This window comes from Schistocerca nitens, chromosome 3 (assembly GCF_023898315.1).
Source record: "Schistocerca nitens isolate TAMUIC-IGC-003100 chromosome 3, iqSchNite1.1, whole genome shotgun sequence".
Taxonomy (NCBI): domain Eukaryota; kingdom Metazoa; phylum Arthropoda; class Insecta; order Orthoptera; family Acrididae; genus Schistocerca; species Schistocerca nitens.
This window is the reverse complement of record NC_064616.1, coordinates 637,771,647-637,791,075: the sequence shown is the minus strand read 5'-3', so window position 1 is coordinate 637,791,075 and position 19,429 is coordinate 637,771,647.

The following is a 19,429-nucleotide window of genomic DNA, read 5'->3' as shown; positions in this document are numbered from 1 at the left end:
TATCTTTTTATTTAAATTCGCTAGCTGGTGCCTATTCTTTTCAAATTGTGCGTCCCTTTCTTTCTCACTATCATTGAATTATTCTTCCAGTTTTTCGTCGTTATTCTTTGTCCGACCCTCAGTCTCTACCTACATTTCATTTGCCGACATTCCATCCCATCTCTTTTGTAAATCTACGTGTTTGACATTCTCTTGCTGTACTTCCATATCTGATCTATTGTCTGCTAATCCTGAATGAACTGAAACTTCTCTTCCTACTTCATTCTTTGTCGTTAAACTCCTAGCACGTGCTCTAGTGAATTCTGGCGTACCTTAACAGACATTTCTAACTTCAATACACCGAACGTTTGTATAAAACTCGCTAACCTTCAATAAAATGCTCTAATTGCATGTACACAGCTCTTACGTTTCACGTCTCCCCTTACACAAAAAAAATGTACACAGAAAACAAAAAAATCAAGACGTATAGTCGCCTCCAAAAGTTCAACGGAGATCTTCAGCTGGACGACTATTGATATATACTAACCTCCCCTTCTTGCTGAAATGAAATACATTAAATGGTTACATGCCAAAAACTTAATAATAGATTCCTTAGTTAATTTGATGATTATTGAGATAACATTTGCAAATCCTTCTTCGGTAAGTTGTTGTCTTTTGTCTGTTGACGTAAATTGTCACTCACCAGATCAATGATTAAGGGATGCACCTGACTGCTAAATCCAACAATGGTCACAAAGAGCCCAGTTTATTATTCACAAGTAATCAAATCTCACAAGAAACTAATTTAACAGTAACCGAAATGAACAAACAAAGGCATTGTCAAACCTTGATAAAGGATCTGGAACATTAATTCAAAGTTAACACATATCTGAACTAAATATTTACGTTCCTGGAGGTCGTATCATGACTGTCGTAGGTTATAGTGCGATATTAGTTTTATTGATATGTATTAACAGGGACAGTGAAACACGAAGGATAAACAGTACTCCATCAGCTACTGAGCAGCGCTGCAGCATGGCTGTAGCATTCAGCCTCGGGCATGGATGTGTGTGATGTCCTTAGGTTAGTTAGGTTTAAGTAGTTCTACGTTCTAGGGGACTGATGACCACAGATGTTAAGTCCCATAGTGCTCAGAGCCATTTTTTTGTAGCATTCAGCGTGTCCAGGGCGGTGTTGTCACTGCGCGTAATATTCCGCTTTCAAAAATAACTTCTTTTGTAATAACCGATGCTTTCCGTCGGTAAGTTGGACGATGTAAGTTATTTAGTTGTGTACTGACTCAGCATTGCTATAGACTGTACTTGATGACTGTCTGGTCGTGACTTTGGGGCTAGCGTATTTTTGGTCTTGGAGAAATCATATGACTTATTGCCGGCAGATCCATAACTATTCGTGTGGCAATCTACATCTACATCCATACTCCGCAAGCCATCTGACGGTGTGTGGCGGAGGGTACTTTGAGTACCTCTATCGGTTCTCCCTTCTATTCCAGTTTACGTTTTCTTGTCAGTCAGAATTAGTTGTAGTTGTGGAAGCTCCCCGAATTCTCAGCAATACTGTGGTCAGCTCTGCATAAATGTTGCAACGTATGTATACCAACTTAAATGGACGACAAAGGGTCTCGATAATATATTCGATTTTACCAGACTAATTTGTGTATCGACCCCTTCCAGAGCTTGTTGCTGTATTCATGCAAGTCCAATCAGGTAAGAGCAACAGCATCACAGGTAAGCGCAGGTAAGTTAACAGGTCCAGTATGTATGGCTGGAATTCAAGTACGTAGCATCAGACGGTAGGTCTGTGTTGTAACTAAGTCACGCACACCTGTTATTCCTCCGCTTACCGTGCCAGGCAGGTCGTTCTGTTTTACACTACAGAAGTGATTTTTTGGCTGGTTCTTTCTCCTGGTGTAAACCGATGTATATGGAACGATGGAATAATTTATATCTTCCGGTTTCCATATAGCAGGCTTTATTCAAATTAGCTTCAAACTGCCAAATCATATTAAATTCATAATCAAGGAGAAGTAAACCATGTTTCAAATTGCTGCAACTTGCTGCAGGGAAATAGTAAGAGAGTAATAAGTTTGACGTGAATTCTCCAAGTGTAACTTTCAGTTTAGGTAACAACACTTAGGAGTCATAGCTGGCAATTTTGGAACGTTTCTCTTTAATGACAGAAATGGGAGAGTCGAAATGGACCTGAGTACTCTATCCGAGCAGATATAAAATCAGCTTTTCGGTCTTAAAATATGTCGGCAGGAAAGTACGGATGTAGCCAGCTCGAGACAGGTGGTGATGGGCTTCACACAGCGGGACTATACCCTCGCCACCGCAACGACAGCGAATGGCGCACCGTGTGGTCCAGAGCAGCAGTTGTCAAAACCTAAGATCTCAGATTATTTTCCAACTACTTGGCACGCTTGTAACACTTTAGAAAAAATGACCGATAGTAACAAAAACCCAGGAAATTCCAGTTCACAGCGTGACTTCAAGAGAATTATATGTATGGATAGAAAGAAGCAGGAATTGAAGGGAACTAAAGTTTTTCAGTCCTGATATATACTCAATGCAGATGCAGTATCGAGGTCAAACAGTTGTAGAATCTCCTAGTACTGTGTCAGCTGAGGAAGTAAAAGTTGAACCAATTGTGCTCGATCTGAGTGATTCAGTACCTACTGTTCCTAATGTTACTCATACAACTTACAGATTCATTAGAAGAGCCAATGTCTCCAGATGTCAAGCTTAATGGAAAAATGTTTTACTGTGGTCATTAATCGAGACATCAAGTAATCTCAAACGTGAATTGCGAAAGAGCAATGTCTTTGTAAAGACAGAAATGAGTCAAGTCAGCTCAAATATTGATAGGGTATGTTCCAGTGTACGAACAGTGATTGAAAACGTAAATTACAAGGTAGAAACTGAAAGTAAACATGTATAGACTCATGTGTCAAAAGAAAAATCTTAAAACTGATATCGAAAGTAAAGAACGACATTGGAAACCAGTTTCATCGGTATAAAGTACAATCGGAAGAACATGTTAATGTGCGGTTAAGTACTGTTGTTTCAAAGGTAGAATCAAAGACCAGTGGTATGAGCCAAAACTGTGAAACACACGCGAAGGAGTCTTATTTACAAGTCACGAAAAGACTGAAACAAATGAACTTGTCTGTATCACAGCTTTACAGAGAACCTAGAATTGAAGCACGCGGAACATGAGGAGGCGGTTGGCGGAGCATTAACTAATGTAAGCAATTCTATTATGCTCGATCAGCGTGCTAATTTTAGTAGTCATGTAACAGAAACGAGTCGCACACTAGATGCTGGGCGTAAAGTGCACGAGTCTTTTCACAAGGCCAAAATTGTGCATAATCATCTTGTTGATGAGAAATTAACCAAGACCGACAAAAAGATTTTAAAGTTATAAAAACTGGTGTACAGCATTCGCCCGTTACCTCGGTAGAAGTGGTCCTTGTATGTTGTTGCAAATCTCTTCGATCCCCAGGATAATGTACATACAAAGTTACTCATACAGGAATTCATGGATGTGTTGCCGTTGTCTTGGCTGACACAAGAACAAATTTCTGTTCGAAGTAGGACATTTGAAAACGAACGCAGTTCGCTGGGCTAAGTACATAACAAATTCCTGTAATGTTTTGAGTGAGTTTCGTAAGAGATTCCTGCACGAATATTGGCTTTCTGAACTTCACAGAGAATTACTGGTAAGTTTCTGGGGCGGTATTAGTTACCACCCAGATTGCAGAACTATGAACGGTTTGTGCGAGTATTGGTAGTAGAGGATAAAATATATTGAGGCAGCACAGAGCATTCTATATTTGGAGCTACAGTGCCGCATGAAGGCTAGAAAAGGTGGAACGACTGCACAGACGAGATGGAAGCAGTGGGAAAGTACAGACACAGCAAGGTGGCAGTAGACAAATGCATCCTAAGCGTAGCCACAGCATCAGGCAAAACTCCCGCAATGGGCGACCAAATGAAGTGCATTGTGAAGAGTTGGAATATGGTAATCAACATATTATGCAAGACGCATTAAACCAAGCAGTGTCTCGACATGGGCACGCCCTGAGAGAAGATCTGAGGTGCCAATACTACGAAGACCATGCCCAAGGAATAATACATAAGCAAAAAGCAACGAAATGCGCAATGATGATTCCACAGGTGACCTTGATGGCAAGAGGGGGAAGCGACCAGGTCAATACGTCCGCCGAATATCCATGTAGAGTTTTTGTCGGGGCGTTCCAACGACCATGTACAATGTGAAGACACCACTGACGTTGAAGAGTGGGTGCAGGACACATTAGCTAGGCAGGCTGTAACTTTCCTGTGTACAGCGTTTATTTGTTTTTTCTGTATACAGTGTTTATTTGTTGTGAACTAAACCTGGACTGGTTTCGTATCTTAAGTTTCGTATGTCTGTGTTGTCGTCCTGAACAGTGCAAGCAAGTGGTATAAATATGGAAAAGCTAGTTGAGATTGTATAGCTGTGTTCGAATAAATCTTTACCAAGGTAATTAGAAAACCTAAAACTTTACGCTAAAGAAACTGTCATGTGAAATGGTGTATTGTGCAATGCAGTGAACATTGGTACAATGTGTGACATCACAGTATGTGACTTGCAGCTTCGACACACAAAAGTAACAGAATACATGTGTTTCTTGAAATTACAAAACGAATTTTGAAACACTAAATAACTAAATATGGCATCGGCCTTGCCGCAGTGGATACACCGGTTCCCGTGAGATCACCGAAGCTAAGCGCTGTCGGGCGTGGTCGGCACTTGGATGGGTGACCATCCAGCCGCCATGCGCTGTTGCCATTTTTCGGGGTGCACTCAGCCTCGTGATGCCAACTGAGGAGCTACTGGACCGAATAGTAGCGGCTCCGGTCAAAGAAAACCATCATAACGACCGGGAGAGCGGTGTGCTGACCACACGCCCGTCCTATCCGCATCCTCCTCGGAGGATGATACGGCGGTCGGATGGTCCCGATGGGCCACTTGTGGCCAGAAGACGGAGTGCCATATATAAATAACTAAATATGTTTATCTGAAAATGCCCTGTAGTTTTACAAATGCGAACTGGCTAAGCGAAATTCCAAAGACTAAAAGATACACACACAAATGTAAACACTGCTCTATAAGAATGAGACTGTCTGACAAGAAATGTAATTTAAACTTACCTTCATCTAAATTGGACTTGACATCAATTTTGAAATGCAATGCATGAGTGTGAGTGATTTAGCTGTGTTCTGAGTGTAATTTTAAACTAGCCCTAACAAATTTATGTAGCTTATGTGTGACAACGGAAATTCGATACTGCTCAAAGTGGTGAACATAAAAATACAGTGCACCAGCAAGCAAGCTAAATAAAAGAACAGCCTTGCACAGTGCAATTCAAAGACGCGCAACTATTCTAAACGGATCATGCTTTCCTTTTAACCTTCCCTCAGGAGCGCCAATTTTTTTAATTTATTTTTTATTTATTTTATTTTATTTTATTTTATTTTATTTTATTTTATTTTTTGCATGAGGAGGCACCCACCTTCTATGATAAATTATAGGTTCTTTAGGAATCAGTTAAATATTTATATTTATACAAAGCATTACAAATAGAAATCTTTTATAGCTCATTGTAGCCTTCGGAATATCCATACATGTACTATCTGACTTCCAAAGTTCGTTTATATTTACATATTCACCTTTCTTTATACCTACGCCGAATAGTGCCGTAATTTCACATCTGTCCATATTTTGTAGTTTGTTCTAAGGTAACCAATATATTTGTTAGTACGGGATAATATTATACCTATCATATCAGTTTCAAAAAGCTTGAAAAATGCATCATTTTCATTAGAAATGTTGTCTGAATAGCTTGTGAGACCGAATGAAACTTTTATGATCTTATTTAGGCTTTTTTTTATTCCATTTTGAAAGTCTGTCTTTTTCCTTAGGAAACCTCACTTTCTGAACTTGTTAAGCAGCTTTCTCGGTCAGTAAATGGGACGTCCATTAATTCGGTGAGGTGTTTTGTTTAAATTTGGACCCTCCCCGCCCCCCCTCCCCACCGGTGACATATGGTGATACGTAGTTAGACCCACACTCCCCCTCAAATGAGGTTTACCCCGTAGTCGATAAAACTGAAATTTTTTAAAATTTGTTTTAAGCTTCAATAAATTTTTTTTAAGAAAGTGTATTAAACAGTGTTTTAACACGTCATTATAACCACTTTATTTCAAAAATGCCGGCCCTGAGTAATATTCAGACAAACGGATGGACAGACAGAGACACACGGATAAAAAGGTTCCACGAAAATAGTACGAACCAGAATGAGATTTTCACTCTGCAGCGGAGTGTGCGCTGATATGAAACTTCCTGGCAGATTAAAACTGTGTGCCCGACCGAGACTCGAACTCGGGACCTTTGCCTTTCGCGGGCAAGTGCTCTACCATCTGAGCTACCGAAGCACGACTCACGCCCGGTACTCACAGCTTTACTTCTGCCAGTACCTCGTCTCCTACCTTCCAAACATTTTTAATCTGCCAGGAAGTTTCATATCAGCGCACACTCCGCTGCAGAGTGAAAATCTCATTCTGGAAACATCCCCCAGGCTGTGGCTAAGCCATGTCTCCGCTATATCCTTTTTTTCAGGAGTGCTAGTTCTGCAAGGTTCGCAGGAGAGCTTCTGTAAAGTTTGGAAGGTAGGAGACGAGGTACTGGCAGAAGTAAAGCTGTGAGTACCGGGCGTGAGTTGTGCTTCGGTAGCTCAGTTGGTAGAGCACTTGCCCGCGAAAGGCAAAGGTCCCGAGTTCGAATCTCGGTCGGGCACACAGTTTTAATCTGCCAGGAAGTTTCATATCAGCGCACACTCCGCTGCAGAGTGAAAATCTCATTCTGGAAACATCCCCCAGGCTGTGGCTAAGGCCGGTATTACACTATAAAATTTCTTTGTCCAATATCTTGGTCAAATATATTTGATAGTGTAATAGGGACTTTGTCAAATGTCGTCCAATATTTGATCAAATCTAGGGCCTCGCTGTATATTTGATCAAAGAAACCGCTTGTCTTCTGTTCACTGCAATGTGACATGTTACCACATGGAGCGCTAGCATCGCTGCAGCGTTCTGTCATCTGTAGTGTTTTTATAACCATTGCCGGTAAATACAATTGGTGTGTGCCGACAACTACAAAATTAATAAAGATGTCTGAAGCTGATGAGACGCTTTACAACGTGAGGCACCCTGAATACAAAAATAGATTAAGAAGATTGGAGACCTGACCTGACCTGACCTAACCTAACCTAACATAACATAACCCTCTCCTGTAGCAAGGAATCGGAGTGTTACAGTGAGCCTGTCTTCTGAAGATGTAGCAGTTCTTAAGTGAATATTGTGCTTTGTGATATGAGGATACACTTCATTGAGCACATACAGAAATGTATGCTCATCCATTCTTAAGTAATTGATGTTCGACTTGACGTCTTCCACTGTAAGCTCACGTAACAAGTTTTGTTGAATGCTTTTATCGTGTCGTCGTAAAACCCACGGTTTCACCCAGATTATATTAGTTTTTCGTTCCATAGATCCGTGCTGAGGAGATCCTCGTGGATGTGGAACATGTCGATTTTTTTTAAGCTGAAATAACAATACTAATAGTATGAATAAATACAATACACCATTAGTTTCTATTAAAAATTTCGCAAATGGAGTAGAAGGAGTTCGCCAGTAGTAAGTTTTTCAGGCTCCTTTTAAACTGATCTTTATTTCTAACTAAATTTTTTATGTTTCCTGGCAAATTATTGAAGATGAGTGTTCCTGAGTAGTGGACCCCTTTTTGAACTATAGTAAGTGCTTTTAAGTCCTTGTGCAGATCATTTTTGTTCCTGGTATTGTATGTATGAACTGAGTTGTTTGTTGGAAAAAGAGATATATTATTTACGACAAATTTCATTAAGAAGTAAATATACTGAGAGGCAGTAGTTAGTATATCCAGTTCTTTGAAGAGGTTTCTGTAGGACGTCCGTGAATTTACTCCACAAATAATACGTATTACACGCTTTTGGACTCTGAAAACTTTTGTTTGACTTCAATATTTACCCCAAAATATTAACCCATATGACATTATGGAATGAAAGTAGGCAAAGTATGCAAGCTTTTTCATTTTTATGTTGCCTGTGTCTGCTAACACTCGAATTGCAAATACAGATTTGTTAAGGCCATTCTGCAGTTCTGTGGTGTGCTCCTACCAACTGAATTTATTATCAAGTTGTAATCCCAGGACTGTTAAGACTGTCAACCTCGTATGTATGGTTCAGCTGAAAGTACCGGGCGTGAGTCGTGTTTCGGTAGCTCAGATGGTAAAGCACTTGCCCGCGAAAGGCAAAGGTCCCGAGTTCGAATCTCGGTCGGGCATACAGTTTTAATCTGCCAGGAAGTTTAGTACGAACCAGTTTGACGTATATCTAAACATTGATCTTTTATTGATGTATTATATACATTAAATGCCACTGAACCTTAACTTACGTAACAGATGAAAGACAACTTTGTTTTTACCTTCCTTTGAACCTTATGATTACGTAGATTTTGAATCTCTTGATTTATATGATAATGAAGAGAATGCTTGTTGGTGAACTTCAGCTTAGCTTCCTTACAAAAAGATCAACTTCTTGCTCGCACGTGTTTTTCAACTTGGAATGCCGCTTAACATACACGTTGGAAATGTTTGATGCAAATTCATATTAAATTGGCTTTATATGCGTTACAGAATATCACGACTGACTTACTGACTAAAACGCAATGATTTCGACCAGTGTGGGAGGGAAGCCCCGTGTGAATTCTGACGTTTGTGCGGCACTTTTTTGAAATCGGGAAATCTCGAGCATGCACACGTGTAGAGCATACAGTTCAGTTCAGAGAAGCCATAAAGAGTTGATTGGCACTTTACTATAGTCTACGATTGGGATTAATTTAAAAAACAAAATGCTGTCCGTTATAATAATGTTATATTCTCTGAATTAAAAAGTTGACGTGAGATGATCATTGCCCCCCCCCCCCTCCTTTAAATGAGATCTGGTGAGATTATTCCGCCTCCCCTCCACCATTCTGAACACACGTAATTAATGGACGTCCCAACAGACTACTTATAACTGCACGCGTACACGACATATTCTTGGAAGTGGGAGTGGTTGGAGACATAGCACGTTTAAACCACCAACGGTAATTTAGGTACGAAATTGACTTTATAAATGTGTAGGACTAATGCAGCGCGAAGACTACAGTCAGCGTGCTGAACTCTCCAACTACTCAAGTTTTAGGATCTTCATCACTGCAATAAAACGAATAACGAGATTTTCATTCTTAAATAGAATTCTCTTCCTCCAGGTAAAGAAATAAAACGACCGCTGGCGAAATAAGTTTATACAAAATCTACAAATATCGGAGAGTCTTCTGGCATTATGCGTCAGCAATACACGGAGAAAGACTGCCCTCGAGGCATATGGCGTAACTTTAACCTTTGCTAACTAGCGACTTTCTACCAGAGTTACGGGAGGCTCAGACGGTTATGAAATCCCTTAAAACTCATTGTGTGTGTCCCATTCTGTGCCCCTAGATGCTTAATTGACGTTGACCCCAGTGGCATCACTTCAAACGCCTGGCGTGCAGCCAACAGATGACACCGAAGCGTGACTGCAAAACGCGAGCCATAATTCCAGGGAGACGGGATATCCATCTCGTCGAGTAACAAATTTGGCGGTCGCCAGCGCTTCCACCTACCGATTTTCCAAAGACCGCTAAAAATGTGTCCAATGGATGTATACAGAGATTGAGATTAGACTTCTTGTTATTTCTAGATGAATTTCTTGTGCAGGTAGATGCTAGTAACTATGTTTTAAAGTTGTTATAGCCTTATCTTATCGGAACTGATCAACTAAACAGCTGGGTTTAGTTCTTAGATAAGTGGAGAGACAGAACATGTATAGGTTGAAAGTCCGCGCTAGAGGGTACTTGTTATTGTAGCATCCAAGTATTGGTCCAAATATAAACCAGATTCTCGTATTTTGAGCTGGAAAAGTAAGAGAGAAACTCGGCAGATAAAAATGTATGTCAGTTACCCATGTACAAAAATTGTTCACAAAATTTTCAGAGTTCATTATATTCCTTTACGATATAATGTAGATAAATCTCAGAGAATTACTAAACCTGTGTTCACAGTATTCGCCGATATCATTGTTAACATCATTACCGGTATTTGTTTCACCACTGTCGGCGTTTCCGTCAATCTCCTCCCAAAGCACGTAAACATCGTTACCATCCAGAATACATCTACATCTACATTTATACTCCGGAAGCCACCCAACGGTGTGTGGCGGAGGGCACTTTACGTGCCACTCTCATTACCTCCCTTTCCTGTTCAAGTCGCGTATGGTTCGCGGGAAGAACGACTGTCTGAAAGCCTCCGTACGCGCTCAAATCTCTCTAATTTTACATTCGTGATCTCCTCGGGAGGTATAAGTAGGGGGAAGCAATATATTCGATACCTCATCCAGAAACGCACCCTCTCGAAACCTGGCGAGCAAGCTACACCGCGATGCAGAGCGCCTCTCTTGCAGAGTCTGCCACTTGAGTGTATTAAACATCTCCGTAACGCTATCACGGTTACCAAATAACCCTGTGACGAAACGCGCCGCTCTTCTTTGGATCTTCTCTATCTCCTTCGTCAACCCGATCTGGTACGGATCCCGCACTGATGAGCAATACTCAAGTATAGGTCGAACGAGTGTTTTGTAAGCCACCTCCTTTGTTGATGGACTACATTTTCTAAGCACTCTCCCAATGAATCTCAACCTGGTACCCGCCTTACCAACAATTAATTTTATATGATCATTCCACTTCAAATCGTTCCGCACGCATACTCCCAGATATTTTACAGAAGTAACTGCTACCAGTGATTGTTCTGCTATCATATAATCATACAATAAAGGATCCTTCTTTCTATGTATTCGCAATACATTACATTTGTCTATGTTAAGGGACAGTTGCCACTCCCTGCACCAAGTGCCTACCCGCTGCAGATCTTCCTGCATTTCGCTACAATTTTCTAACGCTGCAACTTCTCTGTATACAACAGCATCATCCGCGAAAAGCCGCATGGAACTTCCGACACTATCTACTAGGTCATTTATATATATTGTGAAAAGCAATGGTCCCATAACACTCCCCTGTGGCACGCCAGAGGTTACTTTAACGTCTGTAGACGTCTCTCCATTGATAACAACATGCTGTGTTCTGTTTGCTAAAAACTCTTCAATCCAGCCACACAGCTGGTCTGATATTCCGTAGGCTCTTACTTTGTTTATCAGGCGACAGTGCGGAACTGTATCGAACGCCTTCCGGAAGTCAAGAAAAATAGCATCTACCTGGGAGCCGGTATCTAATATTTTCTGGGTCTCGTGAAGAAATAAAGCGAGTTGGGTCTCACACGATCGCTGTTTCCGGAATCCATATTGATTCCTACATAGTAGATTCTGGGTTTCCAAAAACGACATGATACTCGAGCAAAAAACATGTTCTAAAATTCTACAACAGATCGACGTCAGAGATATAGGTCTATAGTTTTGCGCATCTGCTCGACGACCCTTCTTGAAGACTGGGACTACCTGTGCTCTTTTCCAATCATTTGGAACCCTCCGTTCCTCTAGAGACTTGCGGTACACGGCTGTTAAAAGGGGGGCAAGTTCTTTCGCGTACTCTGTGTAGAGTCGAATTGGTATCCCGTCAGGTCCAATGGACTTTCCTCTGTTGAGTGATTCCAGTTGCTTTTCTATTCCTTGGACACTTATTTCGATGTCAGCCATTTTTTCGTTTGTGCGAGGATTTAGAGAAGGAACTGCAGTGCGGTCTTCCTCTGTGAAACAGCTTTGGAAAAAGGTGTTTAGTATTTCAGCTTTACGCGTGTCATCCTCTGTTTCAATGCCATCATCATCCCGGAGTGTCTGGATATGCTGTTTCGAGCCACTTACTGATTTAACGTAAGACCAGAACTTCCTAGGATTTTCTGTCAAGTCGGTACATAGAATTTTACTTTCGAATTCACTGAACGCTTCACGCATAGCCCTCCTTACGCTAACTTTGACATCGTTTAGCTTCTGTTTGTCTGAGAGGTTTTGGCTGCCTTTAAACTTGGAGTGAAGCTCTCTTTGCTTTCGCAGTAGTTTCCTAACTTTGTTGTTGTACCACGGTGGGTTTTTCCCGTCCCTCACAGTTTTACTCGGCACGTATCTGTCTAAAACGCATTTTAAGATTGCCTTGAACTTTTTCCATAAACACTCAACATTGTCAGTGTCGGAATAGAAATTTTCGTTTTGATCTGTTAGGTAGTCTGAAATCTGCCTTCTATTACTCTTGCTAAACAGATAAGCCTTCCTCCCTTTTTTTGTATTCCTATTAACTTCCATATTCAGGGATGCTGAAACGGCCTTATGATCACTGATTCCCTGTTCTGCACATACAGAGTCGAAAATTTCGGGTCTGTTTGTTATCAGTAGGTCCAAGATGTTATCTCCACGAGTCGGTTCTCTGTTTAATTGCTCGAGGTAATTTTCGGATAGTGCACTCAGGATAATGTTACTCGATGCTCTGTCCCTACCACCCTTCCTAAACATCTGAGTGTCCCAGTCATAATCTGGTAAATTGAAATCTCCACCTAAGACTATAACATGCTGAGAAAATTTATGTGAAATGTATTCCAAATTTTCTCTCAGTTGTTCTGCCACTAATGGAGCTGAGTCGGGAGGTCGGTAAAAGGAGCCAATTATGAACCTAGCTCGGTTGTTGAGTGTAACCTCCACCCATAATAATTCACAGGAACTATCCACTTCTACTTCACTACAGGATAAACTACTACTAACAGCGCCGAACACCCCACCACCGGTTGCATGCAATCTATCCTTTCTAAACACCGTCTGTACCTTTGTAAAAATTTCGGCAGAATTTATCTCTGGCTTCAGCCAGCTTTCTGTACCTATAACGATTTCAGCTTCGGTGCTTTCTATCAGCGCTTGAAGTTCCGGTACTTTACCAACGCAGCTTCGACAGTTGACAACTACAATACCGATTGCTGCTTGGTCCCCGCATGTCCTGACTTTGCCCCGCACCCGTTGAGGCTGTTGCCATCTAACCTTAAAAACCGCCCAGCCCACGCCACACAACCCCTGCTACCCGTGTAGCCGCTCGTTGCGTGTAGTGGACTCCTGACCTATCCAGCGGAACCCGAAACCCCACCACCCTATGGCGCAAGTCGAGGAATCTGCAGCCCACATGGTCGCAGAACCGTCTCAGCCTCTGATTCAGACCCTGTACCAAAGGTCCGCAGTCAGTCCTGTCGACGATGCTGCAGATGGTGAGCTCTGCTTTCATCCCACTAGCGAGACTGGCAGTCTTCACCAAATCAGATAGCCGCCGGAAGCCAGAGAGGATTTCCTCCGATCCATAGCGACACACATCATTGGTGCCAACATGAGCGACCACCTGCAGATGGGTGCACCCTGTACCGTTCATGGCATCCGGAAGGACCCTTTCCACATCTGGAATGACTCCCCCCGGTATGCACACGGAGTGCACATTGGTTTTCTTCCCCTCTCTTGCTGCCATTTCCCTAAGGGGCCCCATTACGCGCCTGACGTTGGAGCTCCCAACTACCAGTAAGCCCACCCTCTGCGACCGCCCGGATCTTGCAGACTGAGGGGCAACCTCTGGAACAGGACAAGCAGCCATGTCAGGCCGAAGATCAGTATCAGCCTGAGACAGAGCCTGAAACCGGTTCGTCAGACAAACGGGAGAGGCCTTCCGTTCAGCCCTCCGGAATGTCTTTCGCCCCCTGCCACACCTTGAGACGACCTCCCACTCTACCACAGGTGAGGGATCAGCCTCAATGCGGGCAGTATCCCGGGCAACCACAGTCGTAGTCCGATCGGGGGATGCGTGGGACGAGCTGGCCGTCCCCGACAAACCCCCCATCCGGACCCCCACAGTGATGCCCATTGGCAACAGCCTCAGGCTGTGTGACCGAAGCCAACACTGCCTGAAGCTGGGAGCGAAGGGATGCCAACTCAGCCTGCATCCGAACACAGCAGTTGCAGTCCCTATCCATGCTAAAAACTGTTGTGCAAAGAACTTCTGAACTAATCTACAGAGAGCGCAAACAAATCGACAAAATTTAAACGGTTATTAAAATACAAGATTGCCTAGTAAATGCAGTAATGCTGCTACTTGCGCACTGCTGACACACTGCTCGGCGGCGGAAGGAGACTACGCGATTTTACACTATTAGGTACTAAAACGCGATGCTACAACTCTCAAATACTATAATACGCCCGAAATTTATGAATTAAACAATGCAAGTACCAAAAACACGCAAAGAAATTAAGAATTAAACTATGTAACAAATGAGTGAGCTAGGAGTATACGACTTGCTGCTGCAGCTGCTTATCCAACGGCGGCAGGGAGCACAATGACTGTGACCAACCGACACTGGCCGTTCAAAACAAAAATAGAAGGCAAACCACTACGCGAATTTACACTATTCAGGTACTAAAACGCGATGCTACAACTCTCAAATACTATAATACGCCCGAAATACTGGACACGCAGCACTTCTTGAACCATACTTTTCGAAATTTTCTTTGTTATATACACTCTTCATATAACGAACAACCGCGAGTTTGAAGTTTGTATCATAAGTGCACCGAATTCTGAAGTTTGTCGATGATTTTCTTTCGTAGTTACCACTCGTCGACGGAAACTAGATTTTATTCTGTAACTAGAGGAAAGCACTGCCTTTCTTGGCGTGTAAAACAGTGTAACTATGGACACTGTAATAGTGTGTAATAAAATGTTAACAACTGAAGACAGTGAAATTCTATCTTATATACAACGATTCATTTCCAAATATTAGATATTTGTTGCTGCATTTCGAATAAAAGAAGGAGAACTACAATTGAAGTTTCTACGCTGCGAAAATAAACTGGTGGTTATAGGGTCTCTCAATTTTTCGTTGTCGAATTTTAAGGAAAAATTACCGCTTATTGTCTCGCAAATACGGTATTAACGCTTCTCTCAGTTTCACTGAGAGCTGAATCGCGAGCGGTAATTTCCAACTGGTTTAGTTATTCGGTGTGTATCATAATTCATAGCGTAAAAGTATACAGTTGAAAGTGCACTAGTAGCAAAAAAAAACTTTCAGCAAACATAGCTCCTCAAACGAACCGTTTTCGAGATATTTGCGACTTGGTTGTTACTAGCCGCTACTGACATGATTTTGCATGATCTCCGCGTGTCGGTTCGTGGTGTGGTTTCTGTTTACATTTTCGAGACACGGAGTTGTAAACAGAATGAATACGACAGTATTAGACAGTATTAGCAATTGCTATGTTATTTCACCTACGAATGAGAACGCTTGGGTCGGCTTATCGTGAGCTTTATCGCGGTATTTCACGTGGACACGCTGTAACACTTAACAATATCCGCACAAGTGTCTTAAAATCATTTACAGTGCGATGCATTTTCCTTACAAGGGAACCTCCCCATCGCACCCCCCTCAGATTTAGTTATAAGTTGGCACAGTGGATAGGCCTTGAAAAACTGAACACAGATCAATTGAGAAAACAGGAAGAAGTTGTGTGGAACTATGAAAAAAAATAATCAAAATATACAAACTAAGTAGTCCATGCGCAAGATAGGCAACATCAAGGACATTGTGACCTCAGGAGCGCCGTGGTCCCGTGGTTAGCGTGAGCAGATGCGGAACAAGAGGCCCTTGGTTCAAGTCTTCTCTCGAGTGAAAAGTTTCTTTTCGCAAAGCTATGATCTGTCCGTTCGTTCATCGGCGTCTCTGTTCACTGTAATAAGTTTAGTGTCTGTGTTTTGCGACCGCACCGCAAAACCGTGCGATTAGTAGACGAAAGGACGTGCCTCTCCAATGGGAACCGAAAACATTTGATCGCAAGGTCATAGGTCAACCGATTCCTCTACAGGAAAACACGTCTGATATATTCTATACGACACTGGTGACGGCATGTGCGTCACATGACAGGAATGTGTTGTCGACCCACCTAACTTGTACACTTGGCGAATGGGTAAAAAGATTCTTCTACCTTGCACAATTTAGGTTTCCTTGTGGATGTGATAATCACTCCCTAAAAAGTGATGAAAACATAAGAGTTTGTCACATAAACTGCAACAAATGAATGCAACAGTTTCAGTCTCACAGTTTTTCCTGTGCTGTGTCAAAACATATGTTTTTAACGTTTTCAAATTTTTTCGTGAACAGAGACGTCAATGAACGAACGGACAGATCGTAACTTTGCGAAAATAAAGAAAGTAACTTTTCACTCGTGGGAAAACCTGAACCAAGGACCTCTCTCTTCGCAGCTGCTCACGCTAACCACGGGACCACGGCGCTCCTGAGCTCACATTGACCTTGATGTTGCCTACCTTGCGCATGGACTTCTCAGTTTGTATATTTTGCTTATTTTTTTCATAGTTCCACGCAACTTCTTCCTGTTTTCTCGATTGATATGTGTTCAGTTTTTCAAGGCCTATCCACTGTGCCAACTTATAACTAAATCTGAGGGGGGTGCGATGGGGAGGTTCCCTTGTTAGTCACCACTGTACTTGTTTACTGTAATGTGACCGCGTGGCCGACCGGGGTGGCCGAGCGGTTGTAGGCGCTACAGTTTGGAACCGCGCGACCGCCACGGTCGCAGGTTCGAATCCTGCCTTGGGCATGGATGTGTGTGATGTCCGTAGGTTAGTTAGGATTAAGTAGTTCTAGGGGACTGATGACCTTAGAAGTTTAGTCCCATAGTGCTCAGAGCCATTTGAACCATTTTTGTAACCGCGTGTTTCCGACAACGGTCAGGGCACGCCAAGTTGGTTCAAAAAATGGTTCAGATGGCTCTAAGCACTATGGGACTTCCATCTGAGGTCATCAGTCCCCTAGACTTAGAACTACTTAAACCTAACTAACCTAAGGACATCACACACACCCATGCCCGAGGCAGGATTCGAACCTGCGACAGTAGCGGTCTCGCGGTTCCAGACTACGAGGTTCATTCAAGTTCTAAGGCCTCCGATTTTTTTTTTTTTCTAATTAAGTACTCACCCGAAATCGATGAAACTTTCGTTACTTCTCGACGTAATCGCCCTGCAGACGTACACATTTTTCACAACGCTGACGCCATGATTCCATGGCAGCGGCGAAGGCTTCTTTAGGAGTCTGTTTTGACCACTGGAAAATCGCTGAGGCAATAGCAGCACGGCTGGTGAAAGTGCGGCCACGGAGAATGTCTTTCATTGTTGAAAAAAGCCAAAAGTCACTAGGAGCCAGGTAAGGTGAGTAGGGAGCATGAGGAATCACTTCAAAGTTGTTATCACGAAGAAACTGTTGCGTAACGTTAGCTCGATGTGCGGGTGCGTTGTCTTGGTGAAACAGCACACGCGCAGCCCTTCCCGGACGTTTTTGTTGCAGTGCAGGAAGGAATTTGTTCTTCAAAACATTTTCGTAGGATGCACCTGTTACCATAGTGCCCTTTGGAACGCAATGGGTAAGGATTACGCCCTCGCTGTCCCAGAACATGGACACCATCATTTTTTCAGCACTGGCGGTTACCCGAAATTTTTTTGGTGGCGGTGAATCTGTGTGCTTCCATTGAGCTGACTGGCGCTTTGTTTCTGGATTGAAAAATGGCATCCACGTCTCATCCATTGTCACAACCGATGAAAAGAAAGTCCCATTCATGCTGTCATTGCGCGTCAACATTGCTTGACAACATGCCACACGGGCAGCCATGTGGTCGTCCGTCAGCTTTCGTGGCACCCACCTGGATGACACTTTTCGCATTTTCAGGTCGTCATGCAGGATTGTGTGCACAGAACCCACGGAAATGCCAACGCTGGAGGCGATCTGTTCAACAGCCATTCGGCGATACCCCAAAACAATTCTCTCCACTTTCTCGATCATGTCGTCAGACCGGCGTGTGCGAGCCCGAGGTTGTTTCGGTTTGTTGTCACACGATGTTCTTTCATGAAGGGGCTCCGGAACGCCCTATACTTGCAATGTTAAAATAACGCTTATAAATTACATCTTTCCTCACAAAGTATTTGAGGTAGGAAGTTGAACTTTTTACAGATTCTTTATTGGAATATGGGCTACAACTTAACACAGGGATTTTACAAAATTTTAGTTCAGTTATTAAAGATGATTTTTTTCAATTGTAATGAAAATTCACAACATTTTTTTGCAATTTTTTATTTATATATTCAAAAATATACAGTTTTTTGGAAAAAGGCTGTGTTAAATTATGCAGAAGGTACTGTGTAACATTTACTGAAAGTTTGAAACAAATATGTTTGGAAGATCCTTAGAAAACATGTAATTAGTATGAGAAAATAAAAGTTTTGGGAATCGAGCGACAAAGATTGGATTAAATTTTTAGTGCATCCCAGGTCCATAGGATGGTTTATCTTCATCCTCTGCAAACTCCTGCTCCAGCTTCCTCTTGTTCCTCCTCCTGTTTACTCTTACTTGTATTTCTAGACTCTTTACAGCCCTGTCTGCAGCCCGAAGGCGTTCCTTGTCTAAAGCAAGCATCGCTCATACCATGTTAGAACCTATCTTCATTCCCATATTTCTAAATACCTTGCACCTTACAATGTTGCCATCATTGAAAGTCGCAACAGCATCATACACACCAAAGTGAAGTGTTTCTATTCCAACAAATACAGTCTTGGGGATTCTCGACCATATAACACTATTTACACTTTCATTGGGGTTTTGAGTTTTTCCGTGAATACACTTTTTCAACAGTTCAGGTGCTGCTAAGTCTCTGAAAATAGGTTTTATCACCTCCATTATTGCATGAGGCAGACTATGCTTATGAGTGTACACTTCACCAGTTAGCAATCCTTTGTTATATTTACACCAACTGTCTTCTTCTTTGGGACACAAGCTATGTTGGGGATTTTCATCGTCTTTATTGTTTACAGTAGTAACACATACCTTTGGCTTTCCAACATTTCTCCTTTTCTTAAAAGCCTTCAGAGGATTTCTAATAATTTTACTTTTACTCATTATTATACTTCAACAAAACAGAGACTCAAGAAACAGAATTAATTACGAATATTTTCGAGATAACGACAGAGTAAATAAACATGAAACAATCGACAATCACACCAGCGATATATACTGAACCATCACGGGTTAGCCACAACACATACTTTATCTCACATCACTAAAATGTACCTGATGAACACGGACGTTAATAATAACACCATTTGACAGCAGTTTAACAGCGCCACAGTGGGTCACGCCCATGTAGAACACATTTCAAAAAAAATTTAAAAATAGTTGTAGTCTT